Here is an 18,127-nt window from a genome sequence, read left to right on the forward strand (position 1 = left end):
ACTCAGGTAAAGCCCTTCCTTGATGGGAAAATTTATTCGGACATCTTGATGGCACTATTCCATGCTTGGCGAAGAAAAGACTCCATGATTTGAAGTCTAATTATTGATTACCTATCCAAGGAGGTGTTTTCATTGGTGATTGGTAAATGAACAAGTCGCGAGATCTGGCAAACCCTTTCAACGACCTTCTCTTCTCCCTCTGAAAGTCATATCATGTCTCTAAACATGGCTTTACAAGATCTACGTACAGTAGAAACCTGATGAACCTGTGTCCCAATTTTTTCAACGTGCCAAGTTAATTTTTGCTGAACTCAATGCTATTGGTCAAAAACTTCATCCTAGTGCCTTCAATTTTGCATATCTATCGTGGCTTCAAGTCGGAGTTTCTTGACATGGTTTCTTTACTCCTTACCAGGATCAATCCAACTCCTTGTGATGATCTTTATGCAATGCTACTAACCAATGAATTTCTTAAGGTACATCTATGAACATGCTCACTCTCACAGGCACTGCTAACTCTGTCGGTTCTCCATCATCAAATAACGTTCAGCGTTCTTCCACTCCTGGTTCTTCTAGTTCCCTCTCTTCCAATCGGGGTTGTTGGAGCAGTCATGGTGACCAGGGTCGTGGTGATCTCCCTGATCAAACTTTTGGATGGTTCTGGTACTCTATTTGCTGACGCACGAATCATTTCACCGATCATTGTTACTACCACCCTCAATCCGGATACCCTAAGTACGTAACCCGCCATCCCTCCCTTTTTTTCTCTAATGTTCCGCCACCAGCATTTCATTATACTTACCCATCTTACCCCCTACCACCCCTCCATATGGACACCCCAATTCGCTTTTCTTACCTACCCCATACCCATCCACTATTCTCCCATAGTACCCTGATATTGGTGCCTCACACCATGTGACCTCTGACATTCAATCCCTCTCCCAATATGATGAGTACAATGGCCAGAATCAATTGCATGTTGGCAACGGTAAGGGCTTACCACTTTCCCATATAGGTTCTTCTTCTTTTCCCTCTCTCTCTTCTCGCCCTTTTCTTTTAGGCTATGTTTGGATGCCAAGAAAAGAAAAGAAGACCAAAAACATAATGAGACAAAAATCATGATGATGCAACGATTGTTTTATGTGTCTTTCTCTCCTCAAATTCAAATTTTTTTTAATTGTTCCTTTTTTTTCTTTTCTTGGTATCCAGACGTATCCTTAAATAATGTTCTGCATGTTCCCTCTATCTTTAAACCTCTTTTTTCTGTTCAACGGTTTACTCGTGATAATAGTGTTTTCTTTGAGTTTTACCCATCTCATTTTTTTTGTGAAGGATCAGGTAACCAAGTCAACTCTTCTGTCCGGTCTAAGTAAAGGGAGCCTCTACGAACTCTACCCCCCCCACCTTCTCCATTTTGCTAATACTGTTGTTCACACCTCTGTTGATATTTGACATCATGGCCTAAGATACCCGCATGAGCATTTACTCCGTCATATGTTAAAAATAAATAATTTATTATGTCAGTCATCCCGTCTTAGTCATCTTTGTAAGGCTTGTTAGTTAAGTCAAGAAAGCCATCTATCTTTACTTGAGACACATAGTAGAAGTTTATTTCCCTTGGATCTTATTCATAGTGATGTATGGGGATCTTTCCCCCACCTCTTCTCTTGATGTTCATCATTACTATGTATCCTTCGTTGATGATAATACTAAGTACATTTGGTTTTAACCCATTGTGCACGAATCAGATGTGTTATGTTTTTTTTTTCAATTTCAAGCGCTTGTTGAACTCCTTTTGGTTGCAAAATAAAATCCGTTCAGACTGACAGGGGTGGCGAATTCCGCTCTCTCCTAGCTCATTTCACCAAGCTTGGTATTTCCCATAGACTTTCTTCTCCACATATGCATGAGTATCAAGGGGTTGTTGAGCGCCATCGCCATATTGTTGAGACTGGTCTCTTCCTTCTCGCTCTTAGCTCTAGTCCCCAAATTTATTGGCCATTTTGCATTTGAGATGGTTGGCTACCTCATTAACTGACTCTTCCTTGGCATTTCCCCCTTTTAACTTGTTTTTCACAAAGTACCTGACAATTCCTTTCTTAAGGCTTTTGGGTGTCTGTGTTTTCCGTATTTACATTCTTACAATCAGCATAATATGGAATTTCACTCATCATCATGTGTTTTTCTAGGTTACAACTCTTCATACAGAGGCTATCGTTGCCTCAACCTTTCAACCAACCGACTCCTCATTGCTCATCATGTTCGTTTTGATGAGAGTTCTTTCCCCTTCTCAGTCTCTATCTTAGGACCCCCACCCTCCACCACTCCTCCTTTGTCCACTCTGTGGGCTTCGGCTCCACTTTCGTTACTTTATCCACCCTCCCCCCAACCTCATGGTAAGCCCTTACTAGGATCCCAATTGCTCTCTCGCTCATCCTCTGCCCGATCAACTACAACCTCCCCATTAGCGCTACCTGAACCCCATACCCTGCCCCTGCATACCCTACGGATTCCCCTATCACCCCTCCTCCAAAAACTTGCCTTCTTTATGAGCTTTATCGTCCCTCAACCAACAGCTGCCCTACTACCTCCAGCCACTACCCGCACCTCTATCATCCCATGGAACTTTGGCCTCGACCCCAACCACCCCATCCACTTCACACTAATGTTGTTACCACTGAACCTACTTGTTTTTCTTAGGAAAATAAAATACCATAATGGCACGCTATCATGACCAATGAGTTTAATATTTTGATTCGCAACTGCAGCTGGTCTCTTGTTCCTCGGTTCCCTTTTATGAACTTAATCGGCTGCAAATAGGTGTATCGAATTAAAAGGAAGGGTAATGGTACTCTTGAGCACCACAAGGCGCGTCTTGTCACCAAGGGTTTTCATCAACCACATGGTGTTGATTACAATGAGAACTTCAGTACTATAGTCGAGCCAACCACCATCCGTTGTGTTCTCTCTATTGTGGTAACGCAAGGGTGGCCTATTCGCCAATTGGATGTTCATAATGTCTTTCGCCATGGTATGTTGAATGAAGAAGTATATGTGTCTCAATCACCGGGTTTCATTGATCCAACTCATCCTCAGCATGTGTGCAAATTACATTGGTCTCTATATGGTCTCAAATAGGTGCCACATGCTTGGTTTCACAGACTAAAGTTCTCCTCAACCTTGGCTTTCGTGGCTCTAAAACTGACACTTCATTGTTTATTCGGTGCATGGGCGCCCATGTCTGCTATATATTGATTTATGTTGATGATATCCTGGTCACTGGTAGTGACTCTAGTGTGGTGACCTCTCTTTTCCAGCAGTTGTTCGGCAAATTCTCTATTAAAGACCTAGGTGATCTCTGTTTTTTATTGGGCGTTGAGGTCGTTCTCCACTCGAGAGGTCTTCTTTTATCTTAGTCTCGTTATATATCTTATCTGTTACACCAAACTGGCTTGGTCAAATGTAAACCAGTGAAAACTCCCATGGCAACGACTCACAAAGCATTGGATTCAGGGGGTGCCCCTATGCCTGATCCAACTCAGTATTGTTCTGTTGTAGGGTTCCCCAATATGTCGCACTCACTTGTCCTGATGTGTCCTTTGCGGTTAATTGTGCTAGCTAGTTCATGCAAGCCCCTACTGCCGACCACTAGCAGCTTGTTAAATGGATCCTTCACTATGGAGCACTCGTACTCTTGGCCTGCTAATTGAACGCTCTCCATCTCGCAACCTTCAGGCCTTTTTTTTATGCGGATTGGGTTGATAATGGTACCGGTCGCAAAATCAACCAGTTGGGTTGAAATCTTTCTTGGCCCCAACTTGATTTCTTGGACATCTTGTAAACAATGTACTATTGCTCGTTTTTCGACAAAAGTCGAGTATAAAGTTTTGGCTAATGCGTCGGCTAAATTGATTTGGTTGGAATCATTGTTTTTTGAGTTTGGTTATCTTCTTGGTGGGCCACTGATTCTTTGGTGTGATAATATTGGCGTCACTTATCTCTAATTTGGTCTTTCATGCTCACACAAAGCACGTGGAGGTGAATTTTCATTTTGTTCATGATTGTGTGGCCAATAAACAATTATAGATTCAATTTATCTCAACTCAAGATCAACTGGTCGATACTTTTACCAAGGCGCTTGCAACTACACGTTTTGAATTTTTACAGGACAAGCTAAAGATTTGATTGCTCGACTCTCCACCTTGAGGGGGTGTATTGAGAGAAAATCAAGTGACATTCCTTTCTTGGACTCTCCATACTGACCTCCTTGATTTTAGGAGTTTCAAGTCACATGTGATTACAATCAGTCCAATATTGCAAATCTAATATTGAGTCCTCCTTAAATGCAAAGTCTATATTTTATGTAACCTCAATATTATCTTATCTAGTTTAGATCAACTAGGATTCTCATCATTGTAATATAATATGTATGTATTCTCTCTTTGAGAACAAGTAATGTAAGCTAATTATACAAAGTTTAACACTAACAATCTTTAGAATCCTTAGTATTGTTGCCTTAATTTTTTATGATTATTTGAGATTTATTTCATATTTTTTTGTCATATCATAATTATTGTATTTTAATTTTATTATTTTTAATCTTAAATCCATGCCATTCCCGCATTTCGCCCATAGTCCACCCCCTTCTTCTTTTTCTTTGTTTTTTTTTTTTCCATTGTAATAAAGAAAATTGGGGAGACGAGACATGGAGGGGGAGGGGGAGGGGGTGGGGGTCATGAGCCAGGTCATTGGATATATCCTTAGAGAAAATTTATCCGAAGCTTGGACTGATTAAAGGGCAAATAGAATGGTGCAGTGAAATGCAATTTAATACTGGCGCTAGGGCACTCCTCCAAAGGAACTGACCATTACGTTAGTGGAAGCGTGGCAAGTCAGGGATATCTCCATATGCAATTATGCATGTTGCTTTCCTCTTAAGCCAAACAACTCAATTCAATCCAAGTGACAAGTACCCAACAAAGAAAAAAACTAATAAAAAAAACAACTCATTTAATCCATTACATGCGGTCTTTGTTCCTTTTTCCAGTATGCTCTAGATGACCCAGTCTCCTGTAGAGCTACAACGACATAGACAGGATCAGACCTCCTTTCAATGCCTGATTCGTGGCCCCATCCACACATTTTTTCTTGATGAAAAGGCCCCATCCACACTTACAGTCTTTGAAATAAGCAGTTTTGATTCCATGGAGTTTATTAAAAAAAAAAACAGAAGATCCCATGACGGCTTTGATGGAGCAGCCCAACTCCCATCAAAATGATATTCCACTGTAGATTTGAGGTCTATAGTACTCAATGTGCACTCATTCCTTGTTTGTTATTTCTTTGTTGAATCATGAAACACGAACAAACAAAGAGTGCAAACAAAGATGACACATAGATTTAAGGTGGTTCACACACCAATATGATGTATTATGTCCGCAGGTGAAATTGATGATGATTCACTATGTAATGAAGAAAATATTATAGTGGAGATCTCTCAAGAACACACAAAACGGAAACAACTCTCCAAAAAACCCTAGCCCAAAAATTCCAAATCTGACTTTTCACTTTCTTACACAACAAGACAAGTAAAACATATAAATACTCCTACAACCGGGGCGATCCATCGTATCGGATCATATCGTAGAAAAAATCTCATTACCGATAAAGGCTCCATACATCCTTAGATTACGTCTAGAACTCTTCATCAGTGGGGACACTTCAATTATCATCAAGACTCTTCTCCGTACGAGACCTAAAACTATCTGGGTAACCACCACTATTCATCATCTAAATTCACTTTCAATTATCTATTGCTAAGAGTACTAACTTAAGCATCGTCAGAGTATCCTCTGCCGGCTCAGACCGATCACTCATGTGCTAACCACTTCCTGTACAGGACGACCCGAGGAGGTCGACCGCACCAGTTCTTGATGCAACAGATTGGCTCTGTCTATGGGAATGACCTTATTACACCCACGAGAACCCACAAGAACCCTCGATGGCTGAAGAACGAAACGTTCCCTCAATTGCTCCTAATGCTTCTTGCCTATAAATTAATCTGGAACCTCACCGAACCACCCGATCTGTCCGAGGAGGCGCTCGCCTGCAAAGTCAAACCACACGGTCCACTACCGCTCCGACGGTGGCAGGACCAAGTGCACCTGTAATAGACACCCCGCCAAACGGAGAGTCGTTGCCACCACCACCGCCTCTTCCAATCCTTCAACCCCTAATGCTCGACTTGAACGCTCCAACAACAGTCGGACAAATCCAGGATCTGCAGCAACAGCTACTACAACAAGGTGCCCTCTCTAGAGATTTCTTACGACAGATACATCCCTTAAGAATACCGGCCCCAACACCAGCTCCAGCTCCAACTCCCGCAGCAGCACTGGTTCTGACTCCGCCTCTCCCTCCTCCAGCGTTACCGCCTCGTGCTCACACCCGAGGAGCCAAGCCTACCCATCAGAGAACTAAGCAGGTTGCTCAAAGGACCCATAGCTGGGCAGGGTCATCCCAACCCTCGGAGAATACCTCCCCCGTCGGAGCAGACCGAACATGTGATTTGCTGACCTGGGTTTGTGACGATCCAACTAGAATAGTTTCGAAATGGCCCGTAACGTTCAATAAACTAAGCGATCCTGGATAGAAGCTAGTCGGTCGAGGCAGTAAAGCACCCAAAGATCTCATCCGCAGGATTCCCAAGTCGAGAGCACTAGAAGGACCGAACGAGAAAATGGGCATCAAAGCACTGACCAAGAAGCCCAGAATGGCCGATGCACGAGAGAAGAGTCGAACCGAACCGCAGAAAATGAGATTGACCATAAGCTCAAAGAGATCGATGAGAAGCTACAAGCCCTGGAGAAGGGGTCCACTCCCAAAGCCTATTCTCTGCCCGGACAACATCCATTCACTGCCAAGATAATGAATGCAAAGCTTCCACAAGGGTTCAAGCCATCGAGTTTTGAGGCATATGATGGGAAGACTTGACCCAAACGACCGCATAAATGATTTCAATGCAATGATGACCATCTACAAAGGGTAAGACATCGTCTCGTGTAGAGCCTTCACCACCTCACTAAAAGGAGCAGCTTCCTTATGGTTCTCAAAGTTGAAACCGAACTCTATAAAGAGTTTTATAGAACTCGGGCGCACATTTGTGACCTGTTTCCAAAGCAGTGTGAAGCAAAAGAAGATGGTGGTGAACCAACTGGCCGTGAAGCAAAGAGCAGATTAATCAATTTGGGAATACATTACCCGATTCACGATGAGTCTTTGGAGGTAAAAGACTTAGACGATAGAATGGCCTTCAATGCCTTATACAATGGCATCACCAACAATGAGCTGGTCTGATTCGTAATGCTGGAGCCGGGCAACAATATGTCTGAACTGCTAAACAGTTGTTACCAGTACACCAACATGATAGAAGTCTTGAAGGCTCAGAAGAGGACTGATGGTAAAGGGTCAGAGAAAAATAGGTCGTTCAGCAACAGAGAAGAAAAGAAGCAGAAGTGGGATCGACACCAAGAGCGAGATTGAAGTTCCTGAATACATCCCGTTGAATACTTCAAGGACAAACATTCTCATGGAGGTTCATGATCGGGGCCTTCTCCATTGGCCGAGGTAGATGTTCTCTAAATCCGAAGATAGGAACCAGAAGAAATATTACAAGTTCCACAAAGACGTTGGGCACGACATCAAAGACTGTCGGCAACTAAAAAGGGAAATAGAAGAAGTGATCTAGAGGGGTCACCTCCATCGGTATGTAAAGAGTGAAGACCAAGCAAGCCGTTGGGATAATACTCGAGGCCAAAGAAACCCAAATACTGACGAGCCAAGGAGAGATGATCAGAGAAGAGATCGAGAGGACAAAGACCAACACGATGATTGTAGAACCGAGGCCGAGCCCAACCCGTCGACGGGACCAGCCTATTGACCATCTTCAGGGTCTTGGTCAAGAATCAACCCGGAAAGCCAAGGCTTGTGTCAGGTTCATAAGCGTAGCCGAGACATCTAAGAAAAGGGCAAAGTCGTGCCCATCTATCTCCTTCTCAAATGAAGACTTGGAAGGGTTGAGTTGGCCACATGACGATGTGATAGTAATCCAAGCAATAATAGCCAATTGACACGTGCATCGCATACTCGTTGACACTGGAGCATTGGTGGACCTTATGAAGCATATCGACAGTTCGAGTTCGAACAAAAAATATTAAAGCTAGAAGATGCGCCCTTGTACGGATTCTCAGGATCCCCGGCCTAGATCGAAGGGTCCATTGAACTCCTGGTAACAGTTGGAATGACACCATGCTAGACTACCCTAATGGTGAACTTCATGGTGATTCGGATTATGAGGGCCTTCAACGCCATATTAGGGAGGCCATGCTTGAATAAATGGGAGCAATCATCTAAAGATGCAATTTCCTACAGAGAATGGGGTTGGAGAATGCCAATTCGAGCAGAAAAAATCCAGGGAGTGTTATGCTACTTTTATGAAGCACACCAAAGGAAACTGTCGAGGCACAAAATTTACGATCGAAGTCAGCAATCACAGGGACGAGTACAAGCAACAAGAGGGGAACCCGTGGAAGACCTTGTCAAGATTCTGATTAGCAAAATCGATCTGAGCGGAGTTGTAAAGGTCAGAGCGCTATTGAGTGAATAGGAAAAATAAAACTCGAATTATTCTTGAAAAACCTTGTAGACATCTTTACCTAGACAACAGATGACATGCTTGGCATACCGAGGCACATTGTTGAGCATAGCCTGCTTGTCGATCCGACGAGGTAGCCCATCCAGCAGAAGAGAAGATGCTTTACCCTGAATCGGTAAGCGACCATGAAGGAAGAAATAGAAAAGCTGAGCTGATCAGGCTTCATTCAAGAAGAACAATTCCCAACCTGGTTGGCTAACGTGGTCATGATACCTAAGGCCAACAAAAAATGGAGGATGTGCGTGGATTATACGAATCTGAACAAGGCGTGCCCCAAGGACGAGTACGTACCCACTCCCTTTGATAGACCTCCTCATCGATGCTATGGCCAGCTATGAGATGTTAAACTTTTTGGATGCCTACTCGGGGTATAACCAGATCATGATGAAGGAAGAGGACGAGGCCTATACAGCATTCCAATCCGACCAAGAGAACTACTATTACAAAATCATGTCATATGGCCTGAAGAATGCTGGAGCCATATACCAGAGAATGGTGAATAAAATGTTCAAGGAACAGATAGGGCTTAATATGGAGGTGTATGTGAGCAATATGCTCGTCAAAAGTACTTTAGCTCGGCATCACATGACCTATCTCAAAGAGGTCTTCCAGGTATTAAGGAAAAACCAAATGAAGCTAAATCTGAAAAAATGTGCCTTTAGCGTAACCTTCGAAAAATTCCTTGGGTATATGGTGTCTCAACGAGGAATTCAGGCGAGCCCTTCAAAGATTCAGGCAATCCAAGACATGGCCACCAAGAATGGTGCGGGAGGCACAAAAGTTGAATGAGAGAGTAGCAGCTTTAGCGAGATTCATGTCCCGATCAGGGGATAAGTGTTTGTCGTTCTTTCAAACCTTACAAAATATCAAGACCCGTAAAGACTTCTCCTGGACCGAAGAGTGCTAACAAGCCTTCGAAAAACTAAAGGAATATCTCATGAGTCTGCCCCTGTTAGTCCGGCCCGAACCTCAAGGTGAGCCATTGATCTACCTAGCCACTTCGACTGTGGCAGTCAGTGTCATCTTGATAAAAGAAGAAGAAAAGCAGCAAATACTGGTCTACTATGTGAGTCACATCCTCCTAGATGCCAAGAAAAGATACTCAAAGATTGAGAAATTGACCTTTGCCTTGGTGATCGTAGCCAAAAAGTTAAGATCGTACTTCCAGGCCCTCCCGATAGTGGTGCTAACTGATCAGCCTTTGAAGAAGGTCATGCACAAGCCCGATGTCTTGGGTCAATTGATCGCATGGATGGTCGAATTGAGTGAATACCAAATCGAGTACTAGCCGAGAACGGCCATAAAGGGCCAAGGCGGCTAGGGCACCATGGATAATATTCATGGATGGGTCGAGAAACTCGGAAGGGAGTAGAGCAGGTTTCATGTTGACCAGTCCCGAAGGCTTTAAGATCCAATAAACCTTACGGTTTGACTTCTTGGCATCTAATAACGAAGCCGAGTATGAGGCCTTATTGGCGGGACTAAGAATTGCCTAAGTCGTGCAGATTAAAAGTTTGGCGGTACGGAGTAACTCACAACTCATGGTCAACTAAGTGAATAGGGAGTATGAAGCCAAAGATGATTGAATGTTGGCTTACCTTTAGAAGCCTCGGGTCATGATCGCACAGTTTGGTACCTTTGAAATGCAGAGAGTACCACGGGCGGAGAACGCGGTAGCAGACGCGTTGTCCAGACTCTCCACAGACAACATATCCCAATTGAATGGGGCAGTATATATTAAGAAGCTGCGCGAACTGTCTCCTCAAGAAAAAGAGGTCATCCTAATTGATGCAGAACCAAGCTGGATGGATCCCATAATCAACTACCTCAGAGATGATATCCTTCCATAAGACCATGCTGAAGCGTGAAAAGTGAGAGGGTAAGCAGCAAAGTACACATTGATTGAAGGACAACTATACAAGAGGTCAATCATCGCCTGCAACTAAAATGCCTCGGTCCTAAGCAAGCCCAGTGCGCCCTAGCCGAAGTCCACGAAGGCATATGTGGGAGCCACATGGGAGAACGTGCACTGGCTTATAAGATACTCCACCAGGGATTCTACTAGCCAATGATGCAGGAAGAAGCAATAAAGCATGTGAGCAATGTCAGAGGTTCGCTCCCATCCCACACTAGCTAGCGACCCAATTGAACTTGGTCCTTAGCCCCATACCGTTCGCTATGTAGGGGATGGACATCCTCAGTGATTTTATCCCAGCCTCTAAAGGAAGGAAATACCTGGTAGTATCCATTGACTAGTTTACCAAATGGGTTGAATTCGAACCCTTGGATAACTGAGAAACAAATGGAGATTTTTTTCAGACAAAATTATCTATCTGTTTGGACTGTCGTGTATGCTCGTCACAGACAACGATAAGCAATTTGAAAACCCAACTTTCAAACAGTTTTGCGATCAATATCACATTAACTTTCGTCCAATTTCGATGGCATATCCGTAGGAAAATGGTCAAGTTGAGGTCACAAACCAAACACTATTGGGCGAGATCAAGAGAAGACTCACCGAGGCAAAAGGAAGATGGGTTGACGAACTACAAAGTATACTCTGGTTGTACCGAACAACAGTTTGAACACCCACGGGGGAGAGCCCGTTCCGACTAACATACAGAATCGAAGCCGTAGCACCAGTCGAAGTACTCGCAACGTCACACTGGGTGTTCAACTTCAATAAAAGAACATACCAAAACGGGCTACGAGCTAACCTCGACTTCCTTGATGAAGAACGAGAAAAAGCACTGATGCGGAACATAGCGTACTAACAGAGGACAGCTCGGTACTTCAACACAAAAGTAAAGGAAAGATTGGTCAAGCTGGGAGACTTAGAATTCAAGAAGGCAAAAGCTTCTCAACCGAGGAAAGAAGGCAAACTATCGGCAAACTAGGAAGAACCGTACATAGTCTCCAAGAAAATACGGCCCGACACGTACCGCTTGAAGACTCCGGGGGCAACAAGATACCCAGACCATGGAATTCTAAGAATTTGAAAAAATTTTACCAGTAGCGGTCCAATTATGTAACTTTGATCATTTCTGAATAAAGTTCAAAGTTCTCCAAAATGCTTGAGCGAAAGACCGACCCTAGAGGTCGACACGAAAGTCCTTAATATGACATGAAAGACTGACCTTAGAGGTCGGCACAAAAGTCCTTAGAAAAAACAAGGCATAAAAGACAGTTCAACATAAAAATACTCACAAGCCAAGAGCACAAAAGATTAATTAAACAGGTCGACATGCCAATTAACAGGTCGGTACATCGGTTAGTCTAAATGCGAAAGTAAAATAGCACACTCAGTACATTGGAGAAAGTTCTTTACATAAAATGGGGTCGGCTCACCCCACAATTCACCTCAAGATAAATAAAAAAGATTAAAGAAAAAAGTTTGGCTAACGTTAGAACTCGGCAAAAGACACGGGTCAATCCAGCAAAGAAAGAGAAACTTGGCAAGAAGCCCTAGTCAGCCAAGAAAGAGATGCTCAACAAGAAGGAATGGTACTAGAAAATGATAGAATCTGTCCTCTCTCGCGGCCATTGCTTTGAAAATGTCCCCGATCAAGTTTGAATAGGGTCATTCGCATTCGGATTCTAAGTAGCGTCCACAACCCCTTGAAGACCCTCAGCAAGACCTACGTTAGGATCATCAGCACGGCCTTGGTTCACCTCGGGTCCATCCTCAACACGACCATCTATGATGATTGTAGTCGACCTGAGGAGGGGTATAAGCGTCGAACTCTGAGAAGTCAAACCTCGGATCGTTCCCAAGGACATACTTGACCGTTTCATTGATGTCGAAACCATATACCTCTTCATTGTACTCATAGATCAAGTCCTTAAAGTCCTTGGTCTTCTAGAAATCCTCTACGGCCTGGACCCGAACCGTATTAAGGCCAGCCTCAGTCTTCACCTTGAGCGCTTGCAAGTCCTTCTTAAGAGCTACGATCCGCTCGACCGCAGATATGGCCTCGATCTCCAAGGTGCCTTTCCTCTCATTGAGGACCTTCACCATCTCCTCCAACTTGGTTACTTTATTGACTACTCCATTCCTCTCGCCGACCAGCTCCAGTTGCTTCTCCAAGTCAGCACAGACATCTTTCCCCTTATAGTACTTGTAACTGTACTTCTCAAAGCATGGCCTACTCCACGACCTTGGAAAAAACCTGGAAATACAAAACCAAACGTCGGTATGACGACAATAATAACAAAAGAAAAATAGGAAAGAAAGTGGTGCCTACCACGACCATCTCCCAATAGAGGGAGTCCGCTAGCTCGACATTCGGCATGTTTGACAGCAGCTCCCTGTCTATCGAAAGTCGAGCCCAATCCAACCACTCCTGTGCCATGTTCGGGTCGTTGAGGGCTGAGTCACCCTCATATATGTGCCAGTTGAGAATAAAGAGACAACGTTTCTCCTTGTCCCCTTCTCCCTCGATGACACCTGCATTGACCTCGACGGAAATGATTTCTTTTCCCTGGGTCGCGAGGCCAGCCGCTTAGGGAGTAGCTCTCCTTTGACGTGGTCTAAGGGAAGTGCCCCCAGCCTCTGAGTCTTCCCTTTCTTTTCTCTTATGCCCAACTTCAGGAGTGGGTAGAGGATGCCCCTATGTGGATGGGCCGAGCTTGGTAGTGGGGCCCTTCTACTTGGACGGACCCTCGAAAAGCGACTTGTTCTGTTGGAGCCTTGAGTCGGCTCGCCCTGTATTAGGCAGCTTTCTTCTTCTTCTCTGCAGCAGTAGCTCTAAGCCGAGTCCAATCTAAATGAAGATTCACTTCAGAAAAAGAGATGTAAGAATTCAAAAGCGATCACAAGAAACTCAAGCAAGTCGAGGGCATGCACACGGACCTGAGCTCGGTTTTCAGGGAAGTAGCAATTCCTCGTTCTAAAGCCTTCTGACGTTAAAAGACTCCCCTTCTAGACATCGGCTCACTGATACCTTGTTGTATTGGCTCAGCTCGGGCAGGAGGTTCACATACTTCAGGCGGATGTCCTTCCACTCAAGTCTGAAGGGGTCATTTGGGATCCTTGCAAAGAAGAACAGGTTCTTCCACTTTTTGACCGAGTTGGGCATATGCTCGAAGAACTAAAAATTCTTTAAAGATCCCTTCAAATTGTGAAGGGAAAAGTAGTACCACCTCCCCAGTCAACCTCTTCAGCATAAAAAAGTAAGAAAGAAGTGCAACAGTGGCAAGTCAGCCCAACCTCCCAAAGAAAATGTAAAACCTAAGATTATTCTCTAAGAATTCGCCAACAGCTGACCTGTTGCCTCAAGATGGTAATGATCCAAAACCAGAACGGGAAACTCCTGGGCAAGAAGACACATACCACAAATGAAGTCCATCTCATATAAACACACTTCGCCTTCCTGAAAATAACAAGCCTTATCGAGTGGGGTCGGGGCGCAAAGTTCCACCTCATGGGGAATACTACCGTATTCTGAGGGCCTCCAGAGCATGGTCATTAAGGATGCTCTCGAATGTATTTGCACCTGAGGTGAAATCCCAAAAAATGGTAGAGCCCTCAAACTCATCACCATCGTCTCCAGCCTCCTCCTTAATTTATTAGGCGGGGCCTGCATCCACATCTCGCCCTTGGAGAGTATGTGTTGGATGAAGACCGACTGCCACAGTCGGCCTGGTTGAAGACATGGTCAGATGACCGAGAGGTCTGCGAGCAATGGGGTCCACTAGACGGACTAAAATATTAAACTGGTCATCGGATTGGGTCTTATCCGAATTTCCAAAGCTTACTCTATCTACACTCGGGTCGGAACCCCCACTCATCCTAGGGACCTCCCTGCGACCGAGGTTAGGTCCCCGATACGAACTATCAGACGACATTGTAAGAAAAGAGAACTTATTGTTCGGGTCGATGCAACCAAGACCTTCCCAGATGCTTGGATAAAGACTATCAACTACCACAATCCCTGTGCTGATCTAGAATCACAAACCGAGCGAAGTATCAGAGCTACTTTGCGATAAGGCAAGCAGGAGAATAGAAACGAGAAATGAAGGAAAAGGTTCTCTTGTTTATAGGCGGAAAGAGAAGGTGAAATGAGAGAAATCAACAGTTGAGAATCGTTGAAATAGACGACTTTGATTAAACGACGGATGAACTCCCCAAGACGCCATAATGAATTAACACCACACGTCTCTTAGAATGCAAACCGTCACGTCTTTTCAAAGAACGATGACAAGACATTAATGGCTGAATGCCTCAAAAAACTGCACCCACCTTTAAGCTGTTCGAGTAGGCGAAGGACCCAAGCACTACTCACCTAGGACGCATGCGTCCTAGGGGAGTGGGGGCATGTGATGAGTTATAAATCTGTAGACCAATCTGAGGCTGACACGTGGCATGCCGAGCCGACCCTATGGGTCGAGCTCGAACATTAAGTGAATCAGGGACCACATCCATACTAATATGGGTCGATCTAGGGCACGGACAAATATAGACCGAATCCCATGAGTTACTCAGCAAACGATCATTAGGGAACAGGACAATGTATGTTTGACCAAGGGAATCTATTATCTACACCAACAATGAAGGCGATCCAAGCCTAAACGATCGGCACGGACGAGAGCAATACGGTCCGAACTGGCTATAATTAAGATTGACTCCACTAAACACCCTCGCATATCCCGAGAATGGCGCCTAACGGCTCTGTAACTCACGCCCTATAACTTCGCCACTGTAGCGTAACGCATAAGGTTCTTTTCTATTACTGATAAAGGCTCCACGCAGCCTTAGATTACGTCCAAAACTCTTCATCAGCGGGGACACTCCAATTACCATCAGGACTCTCCCTAAGAGACCTATAAGTATCTGGGCAACCTCCCCTATTCATCATCTAAATTCACTTTCAATTATCTACTGCTAAGAGTACTGACTTAAGCATCTGAATATCCTCTACTGCCTCAGCTCGATCACACCTATGCTAACCACTTCCTGTGCAGGATTGACCCGAGGAGGTTGATCACACCAGTTCTTGATGCAACAAGGTCAATCTTTGAAAACGGGTATAAGAATTTCTCCCAATCCGTGCGGCCGATTTTGACTCGTGACATATCTCCATGAATGTCTCAATACATACTTTACATCTGTATGGTGGACATGGCTAGATTATGCCGAAAATGGCACGGAATCAAGGAATCTATAGAAATGATTTACATGTCGATCGAGGTCCAAATGTTACTGGAATTCCACAAAATTTTACTTGTATGTCTAATATGACCTAATAAGGTCATCCAAAGGGTTTTGAACGAAATTTTACGTTCAAGCTTAATATGATCAAATAAGGTTATCCAAAGGATTTGGGGCCAAATTGGGTGTCCAAAACGTACTAGGGCAAAATGGTTATTTTTGCAAAATTTGTTGGTATGTGATTAAAATGGTTAAATAATGCTATCCTAGGGATTTTGGCTCTATTTAGGATAGTCTATATACAAAAAGTGCGATAAGGATAATTTGATAATTTTTTGCCATTCGATCACCAAGCAAGTTTGTCGGGTTTCGATAATTATCGCCATGACGCACTTTCATAGTATCAAAATGTCATATTTACACCTTGTAAGCCGGTTTATGGGGTTGAGTTCTCCCAAGGTCCTTATCACATAAAGGTAAAGTTGAGATTAAAAAAAATAAAGAACTTTGAAAACTTTTCTATTCACCTCCAAACAAACTTTAGAATCCTTAGTATTTTTGCCTTAATTTTGTACGACTATTTGAAGAAATTTATTTCATTTTTTTGGTCATATCATAGTTTTCATTAGGGCTGCAACAGGGTAGGGTTAGGCTAGACCTTTTAAAACCCCAGCCCAACCCTGAGTCCCCTTAGTTGGGCCCAGGCCCGACCTGGCTCTGACACAAGACTAGAAAAATCCAATCCTGACCCACCCTTAGGGTCGGGCCAGGTTGACTCTGATTGACCCTGACCATGAGGAGGAAGAGAGATGCATGGGCTGGCCAGGCTAGGAAGTAGAAGAAGAAGAAGAAAGAAGAAAGAAGAGGAAGACATGGTCAGGTTGGGCCGGGCCGGGTTCAGCCTGAGGCCTCAACCTTGACCCGGCCCAACCCTAACTCCGGACCAAAAATTCTCAATTCTGACCCGCCCTCAAGGCCAAGGTATCTCAACCTAGGCCCTGTTCGAGATCAGGACAGGCCAGGGCAGGCTCCGGCCGTTAGGGCCAAAGCTGCACCCCTAATTTTCATATTTTAATTTTATTATTTTTAACCTTAAATCCATGCCATTCTGCATTTCGCCCATGGGTAGCCCACCCCCTTCTTCCTTTTTTTTCATTTTAATAAAGAAAAGTGGGGAGAGGAGAGGTTGCGGGGAGGGGAATCGTGAGCCAGGTCATTGGATATATCCTTGAGAATTTAATCTGAAGCTTGGACTGATCAAAAGGGTCATAAGATGGTGTGGCTAGGGCACGAATTTTTATCTCCTCCAAAGGAACTGACTATTACGTTAGTGGAAGCGTGGCAAGTCAGGGATAATATCCATATGCAATTATGCATGTGGCCATGCAGAAACAGTTTCCTCATAAGCCAAACAACTCAATTCAATCCAAGTGGGCAAGTAACCAACAAAGAAAATAAAATTAAAAAAAAGCAACTCATTTAATCCATTACATGCAGTCTTTGTTCCTTTTTCCGGTTTGCTCTAGATGACTCCAGTCTCCGGTAGAGCTACAGAGAAATAGACAGGATCAGTCCTCCTTTCAATACTCGATTCTTTGCCCCATCCACTGTCTTTGAAATAAGCAGTTGTGATCGCATGGCGGCTTTGATGGAACAGCCCAACTCCCTCAAGACCATGTCCCACTATAGATTTGTGGTGTATAGTTAGGCATAGGCTTGTCAACCGGTACGGTTTCGGTAAAACGGTACGGTTTCGGTACGGTATCAAAAATAGGTACCCAATACCGATACCGTACCGTACCGTTTAGAAGGTCTACTTTTAATACCGCAACCGTACCGTCACGGTACGGTTTCGGTACGGTATGAATACGGTATATAAAACGGTATACTTACGGTAAGGTTTCGGTATAATATAAAAACGGTACAAAAACGGTATGAATTCTATTTTTATAAAAAATGATATAAAAACACTATAAATTCGAATGAAATGGTTTTTAAATCGTTTTTTTTTTTAACTGCAGGGGTTCTCAATTGTCAAATAGGATATATTTGCTAAAGTTCCCATCACCATCAGTAGAAATGTCTTTCCAGTTTCAACTCTTGAGTGCATCTACAGGAGCTCTCAATGCCCAGATAGGCTACAATGCTACATCAACGCATTCTGTTGGTATTTCAGAAACATTATGAACAGATTTCTGCTGCTTTGGTCATCACATATTGCAATATTCAAGGTTTTATCAGTCTAAAAGTATAGAAAATAGAGA

The sequence above is a fragment of the Telopea speciosissima genome, chromosome 10 (genome assembly GCF_018873765.1).
Source record: "Telopea speciosissima isolate NSW1024214 ecotype Mountain lineage chromosome 10, Tspe_v1, whole genome shotgun sequence".
Classification (NCBI taxonomy): Eukaryota; Viridiplantae; Streptophyta; class Magnoliopsida; order Proteales; family Proteaceae; genus Telopea; species Telopea speciosissima.